Source organism: Cherax quadricarinatus, chromosome 64 (assembly GCF_038502225.1).
Source record: "Cherax quadricarinatus isolate ZL_2023a chromosome 64, ASM3850222v1, whole genome shotgun sequence".
NCBI lineage: Eukaryota > Metazoa > Arthropoda > Malacostraca > Decapoda > Parastacidae > Cherax > Cherax quadricarinatus.
This window is the reverse complement of record NC_091355.1, coordinates 18,164,648-18,188,528: the sequence shown is the minus strand read 5'-3', so window position 1 is coordinate 18,188,528 and position 23,881 is coordinate 18,164,648. Positions and strand designations below refer to the sequence as shown.

Genomic DNA, 23,881 nt, shown 5'->3' with positions numbered 1-23,881 from the left:
AAGATCGCAAGTTTTACATATTCGGATGAATTTGGTAGGGTGTGCAAAAGAAGAAAATTAAAGGTGAATACAGGAAAGAGTAAGGTTATGAGGATAACAAAAAGATTAGGTGATGAAAGATTGAATATCAGATTGGAGGGAGAGAGTATGGAGGAGGTGAACGTATTCAGATATTTGGGAGTGGACGTGTCAGCGGATGGGTCTATGAAAGATGAGGTGAATCATAGAATTGATGAGGGAAAAAGAGTGAGTGGTGCACTTAGGAGTCTGTGGAGACAAAGAACTTTGTCCTTGGAGGCAAAGAGGGGAATGTATGAGAGTATAGTTTTACCAACGCTCTTATATGGGTGTGAAGCGTGGGTGATGAATGTTGCAGCGAGGAGAAGGCTGGAGGCAGTGGAGATGTCATGTCTGAGGGCAATGTGTGGTGTGAATATAATGCAGAGAATTCGTAGTTTGGAAGTTAGGAGGAGGTGCGGGATTACCAAAACTGTTGTCCAGAGGGCTGAGGAAGGGTTGTTGAGGTGGTTCGGACATGTAGAGAGAATGGAGCGAAACAGAATGACTTCAAGAGTGTATCAGTCTGTAGTGGAAGGAAGGCGGGGTAGGGGTCGGCCTAGGAAGGGTTGGAGGGAGGGGGTAAAGGAGGTTTTGTGTGCGAGGGGCTTGGACTTCCAGCAGGCATGCGTGAGCGTGTTTGATAGGAGTGAATGGAGACAAATGGTTTTTAATACTTGACGTGCTGTTGGAGTGTGAGCAAAGTAACATTTATGAAGGGATTCAGGGAAACCGGCAGGCCGGACTTGAGTCCTGGAGATGGGAAGTACAGTGCCTGCACTCTGAAGGAGGGGTGTTAATGTTGCAGTTTAAAAACTGTAGTGTAAAGCACCCTTCTGGCAAGACAGTGATGGAGTGAATGATGGTGAAAGTTTTTCTTTTTCGGGCCACCCTGCCTTGGTGGGAATCGGCCGGTGTGATAATAAAAAAAAAAATATATATATATTTATATATATATATATATATATATATATATATATATATATATATATATATATATATATATAAAATTTCTTAGCTTACCGGTAACTGATAACTATCTTTAAATCAAAGGTATATAGAGTAGCACCTAAAAGTTGTTGAACTATCTTGAACACATGTTGCTCTGCTGTTGAACACAGCTTCTCTACGCCATCATTGTTACAACTACCTGGAGTTTACCTGGAGAGGGTTTCGGGGCTCAACGCCCCCGCTGCCCGGTCTATGACCAGGCATCATGGTGGATCAGGGTCTGATCAGCCAGGCTGTTACTGCTGGCCGCACGTAACCTGACGTACGAACCACAGCCCGGTTGGTCAGGTACTGACTTTAGGTGCCTGTCCAGTGCCATCTTGAAGACAGCCAGGGGTCTATTGGCAATCCCTCTTATGCATGATGGGAGGCAAATGAACAGTTTTGGGCCCCGGACACTGTGTTCTCTCAGTGTACTCGTGGCACCCCTGCTTTTCATCGGGGGAATGTTGCATCTCCTGCTGAGTCTTTTGCTTTCATAGGGAGTGATTTTCGTGTGCACGTTTGGTACCAATCCCTCCAGGACCTTCCAAGTGTATATTATCATGCATCTCTCTCGCCTGCGTTCGAGGGAATACAGATCAAGGTCCATCAACCGTTCCCAGTAGTTTAGGTGCCTTATCGTACTTACGTGTGCCGTGAAAGTTATTTGTACACTTTCCAGGTCTGCAATGTCGCCAGCCTTGAAGGGGGCAGTTAGTGTACAGCAGTATTCCAGCCTAGAGAGCACAAGCGATTTGAAGAAACTCATGGGCATGGCGTCCCTTGTTTCGAAGGTTCTCATTATCCATCCTATCATTTTCCTAGCGGATGAGGTAGATACATTGTTGTGGTCTTTGAAGGCTGGATCCTCTGACATTATCACTCTCAGGTCCCTCACATTACTTTTCCGCTCTATTGTATGATTAGAATTTGTAGTATACCCTGACACATTTTTAATTTCTTAAAGTTTCCAATATCTGAGTAGTTGAAATTTCTCCTCTTTTGAACTTCATATTGTTTTGAGTGGCTCATTTGAAGATTTGGTTGATGTCCGCTTGGAGTCTCGCGGTGTCTTCGATGGAGGTCACTGCCGTGGTAATCCGGGTGTCATCCGCAAAGGAAGACACGGAACTATGGCTTACATCTGTCAGAAATGAGGATGAGGAATAGAATGGGAGAGAGTACTGTGCCTTGTAGAACAGAGCTTTTTACCGTGGCTGCCTGGGACATTACTGTTTACTATTACTCTTTGTGTTCTATTTGTCAGGAAGTTGTAGATCCATCTACCAACTTTTCCGTTATTCCTTTATCACGCATTTTGTGTGCTGTTACACCATGGTCACACTTGTCGAAAGCTTTTGCAAAGTCTGTGTATACATCTGTATTTTGTTTATCCTCTACAGCATCCAGGACCTTGTCATAGTGGTCCAGTAGCTGGGACAGGCAGGAGCGACCTGCTCTAAACCCGTGTTACCCTGGGCTGTGTAATTGATGGGTATCTAGGTGGTTGGCTATCTTGCTTCTTAGAACCCTCTCCAAGATTTTTATGATATGGGATGTTAGTGCTATCGGTCTGTAGTTCTTTGCAATTGCTTTACTGCCACTTTTGTGGAGTGGGGGCTGTGTCTGTTGCTTTTAGTGTGTGTGTGTGGAATGACCCCTGTGTCCATGTTCCCTCTCCATAGAATGCTGAAGGCACGTGATAGGGGCTTCTTCTCCATTTTAGATGTCTCAAGTTGAAATCTCCCAGTAGTAAAATGTTTGGGGCAGAAACTGGGAGATTTTCCAGACAGTGGTGAATGTTCTCGAGCTGCTCCTGGAATTGCTGGGAAGTTGCATCTGGAGGCTTGTATACAACCACAATGACAAGGTTTTGGTTTTCAGTCTGTACTGCCAAAACTTCAACTACATCATTTGAGGTGTTTAGTAGTTCTGTGCAAATGAGCGACTCTGTGACATACAGGCCAACCTCCCCCCTCCCCCTTGTTGCCTGTTTAGTCTCTCGCATCGGAATAGGTTATAACCTGGGATTCATATTTCGTTGTCATAATAATCCTTTATGCAAACATTGCATTTGACTCCGTGAGCAGTCCCTTGATGTAAGTAATTTTGTTGTTTTATGACGGCTTTAGACCCTGTATGTTTGCAAAGACAAATGTCGTTATATTGGTGGAATTTACCTATGCATTTATTTTTGTCATCATTTACTGCATTTACCTATGTCACCATTGTTACCACTGAACACCTGTAATTGCGTATGTCACCATTGTTACCACTGAACACCTGTAATTGCGTATGTCACCATTGTTACCACTGACCAGTGTTGTCTGTGTCAACACTGTTACCACTGAACACCTGTACTGCAAAAGGTGTTTGTCTAATTATTTTAGAATAGTCGATAATCGTGTACTGAATTATTCTAAAATGCTTTTCACTCAGCACCTAACACCCAGCATCCAGCACCTAGAATCCACCATCCAGCATCTAACACCAAGCACCCAGCATCCAGCATCTAGCACCCAGCACCCACCATCTAACATCCAGCATCTAGCATACAACACCTAGCATTCCTAGCATTCACCAGCACCCAGCATCCAGTACCCAGTATCCAGCACCCAGCAGCTCACATAAACATTATTCAAGGACAGGCGTGAGTCCGTGCTGAAGGACTGGCCGTCAGAGCTGCCTTCCCTCTCTCACTCTCCTCACTCTTCCCCTCTCACTCTCCCCTCACCCTTCCCCCTCACTGGAACCACTCTCCCCTCGCCCCTCTCTCCTCTCAACTTTTCCCCCCTCATTCGAACCACTCTCCCCTCACCCTTCCCCTCTCACTCTTCCGTCACCCTTCCCCTCACTTGAACCACTCTCCCCTCACCCCTCTCCCCTCAACCTTTCCCCTCACTTGAACCACTCTCCCCTCACCCCTCTCTCCCCTCAACCTTTCCCCTCACTTGAACCTCTTCCCCTTCATACTACTAATTTCTCCTTCCCCTCACTTGCAACATCCACCTTTTACCTTTCCCCCTCACTTGAACCACTCTCCTCTCACCTACCCTCACCTGAACCACTCTCCCTTCACCTCACCCCTAATTTGAGCCACTCTCCCCTCACCTGAACCACTCTCCCTCACCTCGCCTCTCATTTGAACCACTCTCCCCTCACTTGAGCCACTCACCTCTCCCCTTCCCCTCACCAGAACCCCTCACCTCTCCCCTTCCCCTCACCAGAACCACTACCTTCCCCTCTCTCCTAACTTCTCGTCAAGTTTCCCTAAATACTGTTTTCACCCCTGTCCTCCTCTCTCGCCTCTCCAGGTACACTGGGGTGCCTTGATCCAGGGCAGGAGAAGGGCTCTACCTTCCATTTTCCTTGGATCAAATCTGACTGCCTCCTATTCCGCAGAAGCTGTATGACCCATTCGGGTTTAGCGCTCTTATTTTCCCTTTCCGCAACTCCTCTGCTTTTTGCCTCATCTTTATCTCTCAACTTTTCCTCTCTTTTTCATCTCTGTACCTCATCCGCTTCTTCGTGTTCTTTCTAATCCCTGTGCCTTACTTTCCCTCTACCATTTTCTTTATCTCTCATGTTTCGCTCTATCTCCTTTTTCTCCTTATCTCAGTACCTTTTTCTATTCTCGTCTTTCTCCCAACCTCTTCTATCCTTTTCCTCTCTCATTGCATCTTTCTATCCCTTCCTCTACTCCTCTATCTTTTTTTCTTACTTATTTTCATCCTTGTTCTTCCAATCCTTTCTCATTTTTTCTCTCTCCTATTTGTTATTCCCTCTCTCTCTCTCTCTCTCTCTCTCTCTCTCTCTCTCTCTCTCTCTCTCTCTCTCTCTCTCTCTCTCTCTCTCTCTCTCTCTCTCTCTCTCTCTCTCTCTCCTACATACAAACAGCCTCGCAGGTCTTTCCCTTACGCTTTGCTCTTCATTCCATGCTTCATTCTATTTCTTCCTCACTCCTTCTTTCTCCCTCACTTCCTCCTCCCACTCTCCCTCCCGCTCTCCTGCTCACTCTCCTGAGGTATTTTTCCTAAAAAGTAAACTTTCCTAAAGAATAAACTTCAAATGGAATAAGCTCAAAAGCAGATTAGACTACAAGCAAAAGGTTCTGAAGGTGATGTGTGTGTGTGTGTGTGTGTGTGTGTGTGTGTGTGTGTGTGTGTGTGTGTGTGTGTGTGTGTGTGTGTGTGTGTGTGTTGGGCCACCTATATGTGGTTTTAGGGAACGACTCTCATCTCCTGGCCCCGCGTTTTCGCTGGTCTCTACTCTGTAGGTCCACTCTCTCCAACTCCAAGAGCATTATTGTACCTTTTCTTAAAGTTATGTATGGATTCCGCCTCTATTACTTCACTCTCCAGATCATTCCACTTCCTTAAAACTCTAAGGCTGAAAAAATACTTCCTAACATCTTAGCGATTTATCTGAGCTTTCAACATCCAGTTGCGCCCTCTTACTGTGTCCCATCTTTGAAACATTAATCCCCCATCCACCTTGTCACTTCCTCTTAGCATTTTGTACGTCGTTATCATGTCCTCCCTATCCTTCCTGTCCTACAGTGTCGTCAGGGTGATTTTGCTTAATGTCTCCTCGTAACACATACCCCTTAGGTCCGGGACTATTCTTGTTGCAAACCTTTAAGCTTTCTCTAATTTATTTACGTGCTTGACCAGGTGTGGGTTCCATACTGGTGCTGTGTACTCCAATAGGGATCTGACGTACTCTGCGTACAGTGTCTTGAATAACTTTAACTTAGATGTCGAATCGCTTTTCTTAGGTTTGCCAGTCGTCCATATGCTGCAGCAATTATTTGACTGGTGAGCACCTCAGGATGTGCTCGGTATGATACTCGCCCCAAGATCCTTCTTCCTGAGAGAGGTTCTCAGCCTTTGCCCCGAGCCTTACTCCGTCTGTGGTCTAATGTTTCTTTCCCCAAACCTCATAACTTAACGCTTGGTGGGGTTAAATTCCTGGAATCATTATTGGACCAGGCTTGCAGCCTGTCCAGATTCCTTTGTAGTGTTTCCAGCACCTGACCTTGGGCTGACCCTTGTTGAATCCCACTTGACACTTGCACCCATTCCAACATTTTGTCACGTACCATCACTTGTTGTTTCCTCCCTGTCAGATATTACCTAATCCATTGAGGTTGTCCTGCTATTCTTGCTTTCTCCTCTAGCTTTGTACCAATTTCTTGTGTGGTACTGTGTCAAAAGCCGTCTTTCAGCCCAAGAAAATGAAAACCCATTCTGCTCTTTCCTGTCTAACTTGTGTTACCGTGTCGTAAAACCCCAGTAGGTTTGTCACACAGAATTTTCCATCCCTGTAGTCGTGCTTTTTGTCAAGTATTAGCCCATTTCTTTCTAGATGCTCCACCACTCTTCTGACAATCTTCTCCATAACTTTACATACTACACATGTCAGTGCCTGTCTTTCTTAATTGGGACTAAAATTGCTGTCTTCCACACAAGAATACGACAGCAAAAGAGTTAAGGCAGACAAAACACAGGGTGTAGCTAGAGCCCACTACTAGAGCCACACTGGGGCTCAGAAACGTGGTAGATTGAGATGGTGGAGATGGCGATGGAAAAATTAATGTGTTAGCACATCAGGGGCATAACTAAAGAGAGAAGGGATGAACCAGGGGATGACTCTGATGTAGAGAGCATTGAATACGAGAGACCCCTCGGAGCCAGAAACCATTTGTACTGAGATTTTAATACCCTGCGAAAGTGAAGGAGGAGAATAGTGTGTGAAGAAACCGGGAAAATACTTTCAGAAAAGGAGGTTGCAGGCACCAAAAGGGGGTGCAAAGGAAAAGACAACTAGATGAAGAGATAGCGAATTAAATGATATATATGGAGAAAAATTCCATCCAGGAGCAAAAGTAATGGTAAGAACAGAGTTAGCCCAAGGTTTACCTAGCGGTGTAAAAATGAAAAGTGCAAGAGCAAGGAAAGCTATAAAATCCAAAGAACGCTAGAACACATGGAAAACGATTATATATGGGTGAAAAGAGGCTGAACGATAATTTGAGAACGACAAAGCATTCTGAACTAAGGATCTGAACCAAGGATCAAAGCACAACAGTGAAGGAAAAGATAATGAGGCTGAAGAAGAGAGGTAAGCTCACAATGAATGACGAGTATGTCTGCGAGTTGAACAAAAGATTTAAGGAGGTATTCTTTAAGGAAACAGAAACATTAAAAGAGTCATACAGGAAGAATACACCAAGAAGTAAGGAAAATGACGCACACAACGGAAGAAGAGGTAAAGAATTACTGAGCGAGCTATATACCTCAAAGGCACTAGGACCAGACAACTTCTTTCCATGGGTTCTGAGAGGATCAAAAGCACTGTGTGAAGCACTAGATGCAAACTTCAATAAGATGACTGATACAGAGCAACAACCAGAGGTGTGGAAAATAGCATATATTGTCCAGATTTTTAAGACTAGTGATAGACAAGCAAAATTAAACGACAGACAGGAGTCTCTAACATGCATAGTATGTAAAGTTATGGAGGTTATCAGGAGAAAAGAGGCGGATCATGTGAAAATAATCATGGAAAGCGATATAGTGGCCCAATGAATACTTAACTGGAAAGGAACAAAGAACTGTTGCTCTGGAAATGGTGTCGAAATGGGCAAGTGTAGAGTAGGTTCCACAAGAGACGGCGCCTGCGCCAGTACTGTTGCTTGTGTACGTAAACATGACAGAAGAAATTGAATCAGATGCATCTCCTCTTACAGATGACGTGAAACTATTGATCATATACACAGGTACAAACAAGAAGAAACTGCTAATAACAGATCTGAACAAGCTGCTTGATTGGTCAAAGAAATTGTTATTAAAATTTGTCCCCAGCAAAGGCAAAATTATGAAAATCCGGAAAGGATAAAGAACCGGAAGCAGAGTGCAGGTTTAGGTGATAGTCTGTAAACCTCTCTCATGGAGAAAGACCTATAGGTAAGCATTGTTCCGAGCATATCACCTGAGGCGCGAATCAACAAAAAACGGGCGTCTGGCAGAGCTAATGTTAACTCCCTGTTTTTCCAAGTCCTTTGCATTTTATATATTTTCTGTGCACTGACACATTTAGCTTTGGCCTCTCTACACCTCCGGGTAAACCATGGGCTCACTCTGGTTTTCCCGTTGTTTCCACTGACCCTTGGTACGAGCTTCTCCACTGACTCCTTACTCTTTGTGGTCACGTGTTCCATCATTTCATTTACTATTTTTCCCTTTAGCTCACTGACCCACTGCACCTCATGTAGTAAGTGCCTCATACCTGTGAAGTACCCTGTTTGGAAGTTTGGCTTCTCCTGTCCTTCTCGTACTACTTCACTCTCCATTGTATTCAAAACTCATGACCACATGATCGCTAGTACCTAGGAGCCTTTCGTGTGATATCCCCTGTGTCTAAACTGTTCAAGGTGAATACGAGGTCCGGCCTTGCTGGTTAATGGTCTCCTCTTTCTTTGCTTGTGTCCCCAACATGTTGGTATATGAGGTTTTCCAGTACCACCTCAAGCATTTTGGCTGTCCACGTCTCTGGTCTCCCATGTGGCTCCAGATTTTCCCAATCTATCTCCTTATGGTTAAAATCCCTCACAATGAGTGATTTTGCCCTACTAATGTCTTTCTGGCAACCTCATCGCTATGTTATTCTCATCGTATTTTTGTCTTGGCCTCCTGCTATTCGTTGGTAGGTTGTACATCAGAGCCATCATCACTTTTGGACCTCCAATTTGCAATTTTCCTATTATGTATTCATCTGCTACTCCTGACTATTCTTCCTGTCGCCTCAAAACTCTATAGGAATTTGATGAGCAATGAAACTCGTCCTCCCTCTCTGTTCTCTCTGTTTTTCCTCAGGATCTGATATCCAGATGGGAAGCTCACATCTGTTATCACCCCCATGAGCTTTATCTCTGTGGTTGCTATGATTTACGGGGATGCCATGGTGATTCTTTACTGCCACTTCTCACTTTTATTAGTAAATCCCTCTGCAATGGTGTACCATACCTTTAGCTTCCTTTCTAGAATTGTATTCTGGGGGATGGCAGGGGTTGGTGCAGGCTGTGGGTGTTGTAGGTAGGTCTGGATATTATGGTAGGCTGCTGTTTTGGTCGTATTAGTGCTGGGGGGTGACTGTGGGTGTGGAGTGGCTTGGTTCTGGTTATGGTGTTTGGTCAATGTGGAGTGGAAGGGGTTGGGGGATGGTGTTTGTGATTCTGTGGGCAGTTGTGTTTGCTGTTACCTCTGAGGAGGCTGTGCTTCCCTGTCTGTCGGTAAATTCTTTGTTGCTCCTTTCCTGCCTCTGGTGCCTTTTTATTCTCGGTTCCCTTTCTCTTTGTGTTCTGTCATGGTCGAGGTACTCTCCAATGTTTTTGGGACCCCTTTAGCAGTGGTTTTCTCTGCAGGATTTTGTTATATACCATTTCTGCCATGAACGTAAGTTTGATTGGGCGATTCCTTTCCCTCGAGTACCACCCAAATCTCTGAAAACTTGTCAGTTGGGTCGTGTCCTCTCCTGTTACCGTGATGATGGTATGTGTGCCTGAGCTTGCGCGAGTTTGTAAGCGTTGGTATGAGTTTAAGTTTGTGTGTGTGTGTGTGTGTGTGAGAGAGAGAGAGAGAGAGAGAGAGAGAGAGTTGTCCATCATATGTCATATATTTAGCCATTTCAGTCAGTTTTGTGTTAAGATCTTGAGTGATGCTGGCATTCACAAGACTGACGCTGGCGTTCACAAGACTGACGCTGGCGTTCACAAGACTGACGCTGGCGTTCACAAGACAGTGTTACCCCTGATGGGGCTCTAATGACCTGAAAGAAAAAGTCTGACCAAATCTCACGTTCGAACAAAACTTTATTGGTAAAAAAAGATTCTATTGTCATGAGTCTTTTGTAGTTACATGCCTGTGTTGCTTGTGTTGTGTTGCATGTTTTGTGTTGCTTGTGTTGTGGTTGTGTTGTTGCTTGTGTTGTTGCTTGTTGTGTTGCTTGCTGTGTTGCTTGTGCTGTGTTGCTTGTGCTGTGTTACTTGTGCTGTGTTGCTTGTGTTGTGTTGCATGTTTTGTGTTGCTTGTGTTGTTGCATGTTTTGTGTTGCTTGCGTTGCGGTTGTGTTGCTTCTGTTGAGGTTGTGTTGCTTGTACTGTGGTGGTTGTGTTGTATTGCCTGTACTGTGGTGGTTGTGTTCTGTTGCTTGTGCTGTGGTGGTTGTGTTGCTTGTACTGTGGTGTTGTATTGCTTGTGTTGTGGCAGTTGTGTTGCTTGTATTGTGGTGGTTGTGTTGTATTGCTTGTGCTTGTGTTGTGGTGGTTATGCTGTGTTGTGGTGGCTGATGGTATCTGTGTTGTGTATTGTGGTACTTGTGTTGCGATGATTGATAACTTGTGTTGTATAGTGGTGTTTACGTTGCAGTTTTGTTGTGAACTGTGTAGTCGTCTTTATTTTGTCGAGTATATTGTGTGTTGTCGTGGTATTGTGTATTGTTAAATAGGGTTGCGTATTGTGTAGTGGCGCTCTCTTTTGGGGTGGTGTACTGGTGTTGTACACTGATGTTTTGTGTTGTATTGGGTAGTTGGTTTGTGAATTGTGTTGTAGTATTGTATATTTCGTTGTGTATCGTGTATCATTGCGTGGTGTGAAATTGTGTAGTGTTGTATATTGTTATGTATTGGGAATTGTGTTGAGGTGTTGTATAAAGTAATGGTGATGTGTACTGTTTAGTATTGTAGTGTATTACGTTGTGGTGTTATATTCTGTAGTTTTGAGTACTGTGTAAAGATGTTGCGTGTCATGTAGTGATATTGTGGTGTGCAGTGTTGTGTTGCTGTCATCTCATCCTCACTCCTCATGTCTTCCAATGTGATGAGGCAAAGTTGTACGAGTCACGAGTCTCCTCTCACCTAATACGCTTTACTTCCCAGACTAGTCTTGTTGCAAACCTTGACTCTTTTTCCAGCTACTTGACATGCTTTATCAGGTATGGGTTCCATAAAGGTGCTGAGTACTCGAAGATGGGCTTAACATATGCAGTAAATAACTGCTTGTCGAGGTTCTTGCGAGTTAAGCCGAGGATCCATAAATACGAATTAATAAGGAGATAAGCCCAGCAGCATTACGAGAATAACATAGCATCAGAAGCAAAATCTGACCCAGAGTTGTTATACAGTCACATCAGGAAGAAAACAGTTGAGGACCAGGTGATCAGGCTGAGGAAGGAGAGGAAATCACAGGGACCGACCAGGAAGTATGTGAGGAGCTCAGCTCATGATTCAATGAAGTATTCACAGTGGAGACAGAGGCTTCCAACAGAGTGAGGGAGTAGGGTGCAGAAGCAAGGGATGAACACACTGCACGCAACCGAGAAGGTAAAGAAACTGCTAGGTGTACTAGATACCTCGAAGGTGGTGGGCCTAGATTACATCTCTCCATGGGTCCTGAGAGATGGAGCAAATGCACTATGTGAACCACTAACAACGATCTTCAATAAATCAATTGAAACAGGGAAACTTTCTGAGGTGTGGAAGACAGCAAACGTAGTCGCTATTTTTAAGAAAGGAGACAGACAGGTAGCACTTAACTACAGACCTGTATCGCTGACATGAATAGCAGGTAAAGTTATGGAGAAAATTATCAGAAGAATGGTGGAACACACAGAAAGGAATGGGCTCATACATAACCAGTATGTCTTCAAGGAAGGGAAATCCTGCCTTTCATATCTACTGGAGTTCTACGATAAGGTAACAGAAGTAAAACAGGAGAGAGAGAGGGATGGGTAGATTTCTTTTTGGACTGTTAGAAGGCTTTCGATAGAGTACCACACAAGAGAGAGGCAGGAATAGCAGGGAAAGTACTGCAATGGATCAGGGAATACCTAACATGATGGAAACAACGAGTGTTAGTACGTGACGAATTGTGAGAGTGGGTGCATGTGATGAGTGGAGTTAAACGAGAGTCGGTCCTAGGTCCGGTGGTGTTTCTAGTATATGTGAATGACATGACGGAAGGGACATATTCACAGGTGTCCCTGTTCTCAGGCGATGTGAAACTAAGGAGAAGGAAAGTGGACAATGATCAGGTAAGTCTGCAAGGAGATCTGGACAGGCTGCAAGCCTGGACCGACAAATGGCTCCTGAAGTCTAACCCCAGCACGTGCAAAGTTTGGGAGGGACAAAGTAAGCAGCTGCAAAACTCACTCAAGGAAAAGGATCTTGGGATGAGCATCATACCGAGCACATCTGAGATGCACATCAACCAAGTAACTGCTGCAGCATATGGGTGCTTGGCATACCTAAGAATAGCGTTTCGTCAGGCCCATGTTGGAGTATGCAACACCAGTATGGAACCCACACCTGGTAGAAAACGTCAAGAAATTAGAGAAAGTGCAAAAGTTTGCAACAAGAGTAGTCCTGGAGGAGGAAGGGGTAAAGAAACCGACCTGACTACACCGGAGGACAGAAGGGAAAGGGGGGACTTGATAACGACATATAAAATATTAAGAGGAATTGACAAAGTGAATAAGAACAGAATGTTTCAGAGAAGGCACACAGCAACAAGGGGTCACAGCTGAAAGTTGAAAACGCAGATGAGTCGCAGGGATGTTAGGAAGCGTATCTCCAGAGAGTGATATATTTGAGGCAGGATCCATACGAAGCTTTAGAAAGAAGTTCGATAAAATCCGTGGAGCAGGAAGAGAGTGGACCTAGCAACGACCAGCGAAAGGGCGGTGCCAGGAGCTATAAATCGACCATTGTAACTACAAATAGGCGAGTACAAATAAGCGATTACACACACACACACACACACACACACACACACACACACACACACACACACACACACACACACACACACACTCAGAAATAACTAATACCAGAAAACACTAATAAAAATATGGAAATTTTGTCGTTAAGTGAAATGTATTTCATCGATGGAGAAAAGTTTAATGAAAAACTTTCGTGAGATAGTTGCCCTCGTTTACCTCCCTCCCCTCACCCCTCTGTTTCCCCTCCCTGTCCTTGACGATCATCCTAAGGGACGGGGGTGAGGGGTGGATTAAAGAAGGTGGAGCATCCCCTTAGGAATAGCCAGGGGAATCAGGTCATGGATCAGGTCATGGGAGAGAGACCGTCTCCTGACGACTGTCCAGGGATCAGGAACGGAGAGCAGATCAGGGAAGACGGAACGTCTCTTCAGCTACTGCGCCAGGTTGTCAAGTTGTCGCCAACAATTTTATTGGAGCCGCCGGGAGAGAGCTGAAAGCCTTTTGTGTGGCCGCGATATTAATGCACCTTCCCCCGGTTCTTCCTGTGATCACGGCCATCTCAGTCAGCTCTCCAAACTGGACCTGGACGGTGGCCTGGCCTTGGAGTGACCAAAGAAACTCGACACACACTGACAGTTACCTCAGTCAAGTCACCAAGTAGGACTCGCATAGTGACCTGGCCTCGGGGAGGGGTGACTATCAATAATTCTCAGTAATACGGCCAGGGATGGAAACGAAGACGAGAAAGGTAGAATATTCTCCAGAAATCCTCGGTCTAGCTGGCTGACGCCAAAAGTCATAACGTCAACTGAACATTGAGAAAAGAGTGAAGGTAATGTGCGACTGATGAATAGAAATGGTGTACAATATCGTTACAGTTGATAAAGACGTAAACAAATAACCCACACACAGAAGGAAACGTTTGACGGTGTTTCGGTAGTCATAGGTTTCATTTTCCTACGTGCGGGTTATTTGTTTATTGCTCCATTCACGGTATTGTGCTTTTTATTCTTTCTGGATAAATGTAATGTGATGCGACTCTTTATTGATAACCTTACACCCACGCAGTTGTCACAACATTGGATATTTAAAACAGACTTGACAGATATGAAGGAGCATGGTTGACTTTGAAAAGAACTTTTCTAGCGTAAGTCAGTGGGCCAGTATGTATACATTATGTTGCTATGTGGAAATCAGATCTAGAATCTTCCTGGCAGGTGCTCAGCTATGTTGCAGAAGCAGCAATTCTGGCTTACGTTATTTGATACGTTGATTAGTGATAATTCCTCAAGCTACTGCTCTGAAGTGTCTTTGGTAATGAGTCGGGCTTCTTTATAACTGATCAAGTGGTTGTGGGAGTTTCAGTGAAACGCATGACTCCTTAAGTGGTCCATTCTGTTGGCATACAGATATTCAGAAATTCGTTTGAGGTCTTTCAATGTTTCTCCCACGTATATTTGGTCACGATCCATGTAAAGGATTGTGTATACCTGTGCCATGGACTGGACTTAAGGTGTCCCTTACTGGTGATTTTCTTGGTTGTAGAAGAGTCATGGGTACATACTTGATATTTGGAGTTGAAGAGAACGCCGGAGATGGGTTTAACAATAAAAGTTATGGAGGACTATGTATATTCTTTTGGTGATGTCTCATCTAGGCGAGCTGAAGATGTGTGCAAGGCGTCTGCAGTGTCTGATGAAATGACGAGGACAAAGACGTTTGAAAGAAAAGATTTGTTTTAAGAAAGAACATTCTTCAAGGGATTCACTACAGATACTGAGAGAACATAGGAAGAAGCCAGTGATTGTCACGCTTAGTCTTAGTGTCGTGGTGCTAGTAGTAATGGAGAAAATAGTGTTGATTGGTAGGACTGCGAAAGACTTTGAAACGTTCAGTGGGACATAGAGGAATTGTAGAGGGCCATCGACTTTCTCTTCGAGTGTGAATTGAATAGAAGACTCGACTTAGTTCAGTTCGTGTTGGAGTCGTGAAGAGAATGTCATCAATAACGGTCTTCTCGAGATCAACACTACAAGAAGTCACCAACCTTATACCTTCTTTCTCCACAACACGAAGCTACCTTGAAGAATGTGAATAATAAAGAATAAATTATGGGGGAGCATTAAACCCGTATGATTATACAGTGCATTTGCGGGGAGAGGGGTGGAAGGTATTCAGGCTCAATTCAGGGAACTGGAACACAGATCCAATTCCTTAGATCAAGAGCTCCTCACCAGCGTCAAGGAACCTCCCTAGAGGAATGAAGAATGTGAAAATAATCTTAACATTGCAACACTGGCAAATTATTAATTCTCTTGTTATCCCAGAGGGACCAGTATCCCAAAATACACCAGAACATTAAGTTTAGAGAAAATCAGAATTTGAATTATCCAGCTAATAGCGATGAAGAGTGAGGGAAATTAGATGAGACAGAGTTTATCGCATGAAAATCGCTATTGAAATGTTACCAGGGCCTTCTATAAAAAAGCAAATTGGGATCAACACAGACCTAAATGCAAATTTTTCTCTGAGTAAGATATACCGGCATTCAAGGTTACAAGCATGTAAGTAATTAAGTATGATTCATTAAATGACCATTATGCAGATTTAATCCAAGTAACCCAGTAAAGTCAGATACCGTGATTTTTTTGACAATCAGAAGACACATTCTCCGCTTATTTCACAGAAACCAACTTGACTAATAAAACTGGCACATTAGAACTTACACAATGTAAAATCAAGGCGAAGCTTCCTAAGGGAAGAACGCATCAGCACTTACAGTTTAACGCCTACCCGAAGAGGCATTCTCAAGTTAGTGCACAAAATCCAACATAATGTGCACCTGCTTAGCATAAAGCCAAGGAATTTGTCATCTGTCTGAGATGATGAAGCACCCATTACAGACTGATGTTCATAGCGCTAAACCAGTAATGCATCTCGTTCCGTGGAATGGGATGCATTCAGATTCAATTCAAGCAATGTGACGGTCAATTCATTTCCTTGGATCAAAAGTCCCTCACCAGCACCAAGGCAAAATAATGCTATAAAGAATAATAATGCTAGACCATTATTATTCTTTATAGTGGTGATATGCCTTGTTGTGATGAATTTATTTGTAATTTGGGAATATAAAATAATTTATAACGTGGAAAAGAGATCCACAAATATTTATTAATGTTGGCGTTTTGTAAGGTTCTTTTTCCACATTATAAATAAATATTTTAAATACTCAAACAACAAATTCATGGCAAGAAGGCAGTAACCAGAACAAGTGGTGGCAAAATGGCCACTACATGATCCATTAACAACACCAACCTCCTTTTAAGTACGATATACGAGCTTGGAATTTTTAAGCCTACCAGAGTAGGTTTCCTCCAGTTATCAAAAGGAAAAAATCAGGAAATGGCCTGAAACATTGCCCATTAAAGAACCCCACGCTTACAAATAGTGCCCTGACTCTCGTTCTAGTTACAGGGCATCAGAGTCGTAACTTTAAGAGGCACGTAAGTTCCCCATCTTCCAATAACACATTCCTTTTTCTTTGAAAAGAACTTTTCTAGCAAAACATGTTCATTTTTCTTTGAAAAGAACTTTTCTAGCATAAGTCAGTGGGCCTGTAATCCTGTAATCTACATTGTCAATAATTACTATCGCATTTGCTTCGTCTGTTTCGTAAGGTGAAGTCCAGGATCTTTCTTTAATTCATGGTATAACTTAACAAATCTTTGATGACAATTGTATTGTAGAGATGTGAGCTCCGCAGTTGTCATTAAAGTCATACCATGAATTAAGGAAAGATTCTAAACTTCACCTTACGAAAAAGACGAAGCAAATGCGATAGAAATTATGGACAAGGTAGATTATAGTGGAAAAATGAACATGTTATTTGGTACTTGGGGTACTTAGGTACCCCTTAAAACCTATTTAATAAGGCATTCTCGAGTTAAACGAAAATTTTGGAGAAACAATGAGAAATGTTTGTTCTTAAAACAGGAAAGTCAGTCCTCGTTAAAATTAAGAATTTTATGAAAAGTGTGAATTTTTATTTTTGTCAGTTTTCTTATTAGGTCCCAGGAGGCCCCCCTATAAGTGGTTGCTTGAATTGTTTTCTTCCCCCAATATACATATTAACACATACACACGTGTGTATCCACACATACATACAAACTTACACAAGGCTTATAAGGCTGACATGCTGCATCACATATGATCTTACACCTGACTCGGCATATTGAAGGACGTGTGGTATCCAATGGTACAATAAGATCACAGTAAACGGGTGATGTCACAATATGCAAAATATCCACATGGAGAAACATTGTGAATTTCAAAGCACTTTCGTGATGTCTCGCATGATGCTGGAAGTGGCAGTGAAAGCAGTGCTGACGTCTGTCGTGCCTAAAACACCTCTAAAATATAGATTTTGAAGACTGCAAGCAATTTTTTAAATTTGATAACTAAATGAAGAATAGAAATGCTGGATAAGACATACTATGACTTTGCAAAATTTTATTTATCTGGACGTGAATTTAATTTCAACTCAATTTATTTTCCCAGGATAGTGATTCTCACAAATACCCTTAACTTTTATTTACCTTTCACAGGTTTTAAAAGTTTTTCTTCTTCCGCAGCTTGTCTTGTGCTTGCCGGGTCAACCAGGCTGTTGCTGCTGGTGACCCGCTGGTTTACATTTCAATCACAACCTTGTTGATCCAGCACGTGGCAAGGTATTTACCGTGTTTTTCTTGAAGACTTCTACACTTCTTCCGGTAGTCTCACTGGTATCTTCTGGTGGAGTGTTAACATGGGCCCACGGATGTTAATGCAGTGTTTTCTTATGGTGTCCATGGAGCCCCTGCTTTTCACAGGGTTTATTTTACATTTTCTCTTATTTCTCTAACTCCTGTATGGTATTAGTGTATAAATTTGGAACTATTCTCTCAAGTACCTTTCACATAGATAATACCAAGAATTTGTGTGTCTATACTCCGCTTTTGAAGTACGTATTAGGACTTCGAGGATTTTCCAGTAATTTAAATTATTTATTTGTTCTATGCAGTCCATATATAATCGCTGTATCTGTTGCAGCTTTGATATATTTCCCGTTAACACAATAATACTCTAAGCAAGAGGGCAAAAAAGATGTGAATAGTGTCTACATAGGTACTATTTTCCTGGCTTCCTGATATTTATTTCATTGTGTTCTTTGAAGGGAAGTTCAGCTTTCATAATTGCGCCTTTGATTTTTCTAATGTTCCTTTTATTCTGTTTGCTGATTTTGAGTTTCGTATACAGTGTTATTTTTAAGTTCTCCAGACTTCCCATATTTAAGCAGCTGAAATTTGTCACCAAGACAGTGATAGTTCTCTCCTAGGTCAGCGGCTGTTCTCATTCAGGTTAGAGGTTACCTTCATCAAAGCAGTATTATTATTATAATCAAAGGGGAAGCGCTAAACCCGGAGGATTATACAGCGCCTGGGGGGGGGGATGTGGAAGGCATTCAGGCTTAATTTGGGGAACTGGAGCACATATCCAATTCCCTAAATCAAGAGCCCCTCACCAACATCAAGGAACCTTCCTTGAGGGGACCAAAGCAGTAGAACATCACGTCACTGCAGATTAGTGGTACTGTGGTACTCTCTTGTCTCTGCTCATTACACACTTCAAGGGAAGGGTGCCTTGATATTCGTGAAGGTCTCTTGAGCTAATGAATCGAAGCAACTCCCTTGCCTAGCACGAATCTAACCTTATATTTCCCATTCCTCCGCCATTTCATGGCCTTTGCATGGTTCTAGGTATTTCTAAAGAATATGATTATAAACTGCTCTTGCAGCTGAGCAGGTTTCATGACACTGTTCATTGATTTTGGGTGTTGAGTTAGGTATAAGCTAACTGTGCGGAAAGCAGTTATGTGGAATAATCTTCCTTATTTCAGTATTGCAACTTGACCAAGTTTCCTGTGCCCATCCCCACTCAATTTCATGACCAATATGTATAGCATGATGAGTACTAAGATTTCCAGATACATGTCCAGCATCTCTAACCCTATATAAACGTTCCCTAACTTCATAGCCACTATCTCCATCCTGCAAAAATATCCACACATATCCACAAACACAACACAGCAGAGTAAAAAGTGCAGTTACAGCCCAAGGGCAATGATGTTTAAGGGAAAGGGACACAAAAAATTTTCCATCCCTACATACCGGCCAACTTTCAACGAGTATTAAATTTTGCAAGTGTGACTCAAAATTATATATATATATATATATATATATATATATATATATATATATATATATATATATATATATATATATATATATATATATATATATATATATATATATATATATATATATATATATATATATATATATATATATTATATTATTGTTACCACGAACGAGTGGTTTGGTGTACTAGTACACCAAACAGGGAGTAGAATGTAATTAGCTCAGAGGCACCCACACCACCGTATGTCCTCGGACCAAGGGTAACTCGCCTAACTTGGCTGGGTGCTTGGCTCTTGTAGAATTTGGTGGTCCTGTGAGGCACTGTAGTATAGTAACTAGAACAAGATTCTTGGAGCAACTGGCGTGTACATGTACCTTATGACCATATGTGTGGAACCCACTCCCAGCTTCCAGTAATACCACCCATAATTTACAAAACTTTCTGCTGCTTGGCCTCGAACGTTCTAATAAAGTGTCTCCTAATTAGACGACAGAGGAGAATGGAATTCAAGTATGTAGGTCGACACCTGTATATTTTTTGGTGTAAAATGTAAAGTTTTTGTTTTTAAATTATTAGTGTATTTGATCTCCCTCTTTTGAAAGGCTTTAATATCTAAAGGCTGATTAATTTCATGGACAAGAGAACACCCATTTAGTTTAGTGTGTATATAGGCAAATTTATTATAATAAATTAGTTTTTAATACTAGGAATCTTTGGACGTGAGTTAACTGGAGAATGCGTCTTCAGATCGACATGACATCGACACCATGCCCAGCCTTTCTAGGGTAGGGTAGGTGCCTGAGCCCGAGCTTTTAGCTCATAAGACTGTCATTCCCATTAGCCCCCTTGGGGCGGGGATGGCAGACCAGAGAGGCCTAGCTTGTGGCTAGGCCTGGGGACAGTTGGTCCCAAAGATGAGGAGGTACTTGTGCCTCCTCCCATGGGAGACTTAGGTCTCAGACACTCCCTAAAGAGGGAGCCAAGGCCGGGCCACCACTTGGAAAAGGCCCGGGCCGGGAGAATGCCGGCTAATCTTTAATAATAATAATAATAATAATAATAATCGACATGAAATTTTTATCCCAGATGTGTTATTGGGCTGCATTGCTAACAATATGCCAGTTTTATTAAGTAATTATTATGATTCTCGTTCAGTAAGGAAGATGCTTAGCCAAATAGGCTTCTAATGCATTCATTTAAAAGGTTAACATCTTATAAGTTTAGAATATAAGGATGCAAATTCGAAATTTTTAGTGAAATTGCTATCCTTTGACTCGCTGATTCACATTTACTGGAGAATGCGTTTCCGGGTAGGCTTCAAAATGGGTTTTATTACAAAAAAAACTTGGCTTTCAAGTTGCGATCTGTAAATTTTCGGTTACCAATTTTATTCAATATATTGGTTTCCTTGCAATAACTAGAGAATGGGTCTTCTGGTCGGCTGGTTTTTTTGAATGCAATGGCACTTGCTAATTTCATAGAAAAATTCGAATTAAACTTCCTTCAGAACACACAAAAAAATGTTTTTCACTTAAGGTTGTAGAGAATTTTAATAGAATACAAATACAAAAATAAAAAAAATGAGAAATATTGAGAAATTGTTTTTATATCGTTTTTAATATTTACTAGTTTAGCAAACCCTTAGAGTATTATTTATCAGAGCTGGAATATTGTTAAGTACAGTGTTCTTGTTTTCCATTCTTTTCTAAATGGTTTTTATTTGTAGGTACAGAACATCCTTCACGATCTGCTTCATATTTTCAACTCTGGAGAACTATTATTACTAGTAGCAATTGAAAATCGAAAGTGACCTCTGCTTAGTTTTATACAGATCATTCTTCAGTGGCTGATACATCACATGGAATGGATGGATCGTGTCATGGATTTAGGCTGTGTAGGTATAACTTGACTCACGAAATTGTAATGACACCATTGCCAACAAACCATACCACGGGCGGGGGTAGAACCACGCTAACGCGTCGGTCTGAAGTTTTGAGACTCTTAGACCGCAGGTTCTAACCCCGCCCGTGGTATGGTTTGTGTAGGTATAAATTCTGTTGGAGTCTTTGCAGTAACTGGAAAAGGCATCTCGTCGGTTTTAAAATTTTTGTGTTAATACGTTTTCCTCATAGGAAGCAGTCTCTGGTTGTGAAAGTTAATATATGCCACTTTTATTAATCGAATTGGCTATCTGAAATAATTGGGGGATGTCTCTTTAGATCAGAAATAAGTACTAGTGCTTGACTATCTGGTTATATTAGGTTAAATCTAAATAACTTTCTCTTTTGTCTCTACCATCTATTTTCCCTCAAAACTATTGTCGAAAATTTGTCTGTAATGTACACTATACTTAAAAATTATTTTCTTGCTATACTAGCTGGTCAATCCTATTTCGAGAAGAGTTTGGATTGATTCTGGCCTTACTAGGTCCATATTTGCTTTTCTGGAGGAAACTGGAAAGACTGACCTACTGCTTTGTAAGTGATATTTTATGAGTGTCTCACTTGATTAGATTCAATTCTACAATGCTCATGACTTGATAATGCAACATCCGAGCGGCTTCAAGCTTAATGTGCTTATGTATTTTAGGAAACTGGTCGCTTCTGTCTCTTTGAAGGCCTAGATAAACTTTACACAGAACGAATAAGTGAATGTTATTTAATATTATATAACTGGAGAGCTTTACACCACCAGTGTGGACTGCTACATAAACATGCACCCCTCCTGGGAGGTGCCTTGTCGTGAGGGATTTCTTAATCCAGTGAATTAAAAGCATCCTCCCTCTCCTTGGAACAAACCTGATTACCTCACAGTGCTCCAGGTACCTCAAGACGACTACTAGTTTATCGCTACCTCCATAAACGCAATAATATTAATACGCATGATTATAAAAGGGAGGACATGGAGCAACCGTGCAATGTTTGTCAGGCAGAGTCTGCATAATGGAAGCAGGGAGTAGCAGTAAATGTATGCCATAACAGGAGTTTCAGATGCTAGGTTACCCTCGGTCGCTCTACTCAAGTTCCGGACATGGTAAATCTTTCCCGAGTCACGACACTCTCACTAAAAGTTTTATTGGAATTTCCCTAACCATTGAAGGTGTACACACACACACACACACACACACACACACACACACACACACACACACACACACACACACACACACACACACACACAGAGCCACAGAGTAGTCAGTAAGTGGAATAGTTTGGGAAGCGATGTAGTGGAGGCAGGATCCATACATAGCTTTAAGCAGAGGTATGATAAAGCTCACGGCTCAGGGAGAGTGACCTAGTAGCGATCAGTGAAGAGGCGGGGCCAGGAGCTCGGACTCGACCCCCGCAACCTCAACTAGGTGAGTACAACTAGGTGAGTACACACACACCCTAACATCCCTGTGACTAATCTGAAGACTCGGATGAGTCACAGGGATGTTAGGAAGTATTTCTTCAGTCATAGAGTGGTCAGGAAGTGGAAGAGTCTGGCGAGTGATATAGTGGAGGAAGGAACCAGACATAGCTTTAAGACGAGGTATGATAACGCTCAGGGAGCAGGTAGAGGACCTAGTAGCGTTTAATGAAGAGGCGGGGCCAGGAGCTGAGTCTCGACACCTGCAACCACAATTAGGTGAGTACACACACACACACACACACACATGAGAAGCTAAGGGAAATCAACCTGACGACACTGGAGGACAGGAGACCTGGAGGGGGGGTGGGATTTAGACATGACGAAGACATACAATATTCTGAGAGGAATTGACAAAGTGGAGAGGGACAATATTTCAGAGATGGGACACAGCAACAAGGGGTCACAAATGGAAATTGAAAACACAGATTAGTCACAGAGAAGTCAGGAAGTATTTCTTCAGAGAGTTGTCAGGAAGTGGAACAATTGGAGACTGATGTAGTGGAGGCATGATCCATACACAGCTTAAAGAAGAGGTCCGATAAGGCTCATGGAGAAAGCGAGTGGACCTAGTAGAGACCAGGGAAGAGGCGGGACAAGGAGCTATGAATCGACCCCTGAAACCACAAATAGGTGATTACACTGCCTTTGACAACGGGTAAATAACTAACACATTTTCTTTCTTCATTTGGTGATTTTTCCTGAAAATATGTCTTCAGTTAATTGAAGGGAAGAAGTTATTGCACAAAAAGTGAGAAACAATTTGTGTAGCATATATATATATATATATATATATATATATATATATCCAATCTAAGATTGGATATCAGATTGGAGGGAGAGAGTATGGAGGAGGTGAATGTATTCAGATATTTGGGAGTGGACATGTCAGCGGATGGGTCTATGAAAGATGAGGTAAATCATAGAATTGATGAGGGGAAAAGGGTGAGTGGTGCACTTAGGAGTCTGTGGAGACAAAGAACTTTGTCCTTGGAGGCAAAGAGGGGAATGTATGAGAGTATAGTTTTACCAACGCTCTTATATGGGTGTGAAACATGGGTGATGAATGTTGCAGCGAGGAGAAGGCTGGAGGCAGTGGATATATATATATATATATATATATATATATATATATATATATATATATATATATATATATATATATATATATATATATATATATATATATATCGTGCCGAATATGTAAAACTGGTGAATTAGCAAGAACTCATTTAAAATTAAGTCCATTCTATAATTTTCTCTTATAAGTTTTAAGATATATTTTTTTTCATTAATGTTAATGTAAAAATTTGTAATTATACACCAGAAAAACCCTATAAAACTTACCTAACTTAATTATAACAAGCGCAGTTTATTTTAGCCTAGTTTACAGTAATTTAATACT

At 42.0% G+C, this 23,881-nt stretch overlaps 1 long non-coding RNA gene across 3 annotated transcripts in view; it reads left to right on the top strand.

The window, feature by feature from the left end:
• Positions 1 to 23,881, top strand: part of LOC138854610 (uncharacterized) — a 395,142-nt gene that overhangs the window by 239,378 nt on the left and 131,883 nt on the right. For all 3 annotated transcript variants that reach the window (XR_011393795.1, XR_011393796.1, XR_011393794.1), the window contains exon 3: positions 17,460 to 17,555. This is a non-coding gene — a long non-coding RNA (uncharacterized lncRNA). The remainder of the gene's footprint in view (positions 1 to 17,459; positions 17,556 to 23,881) is intronic.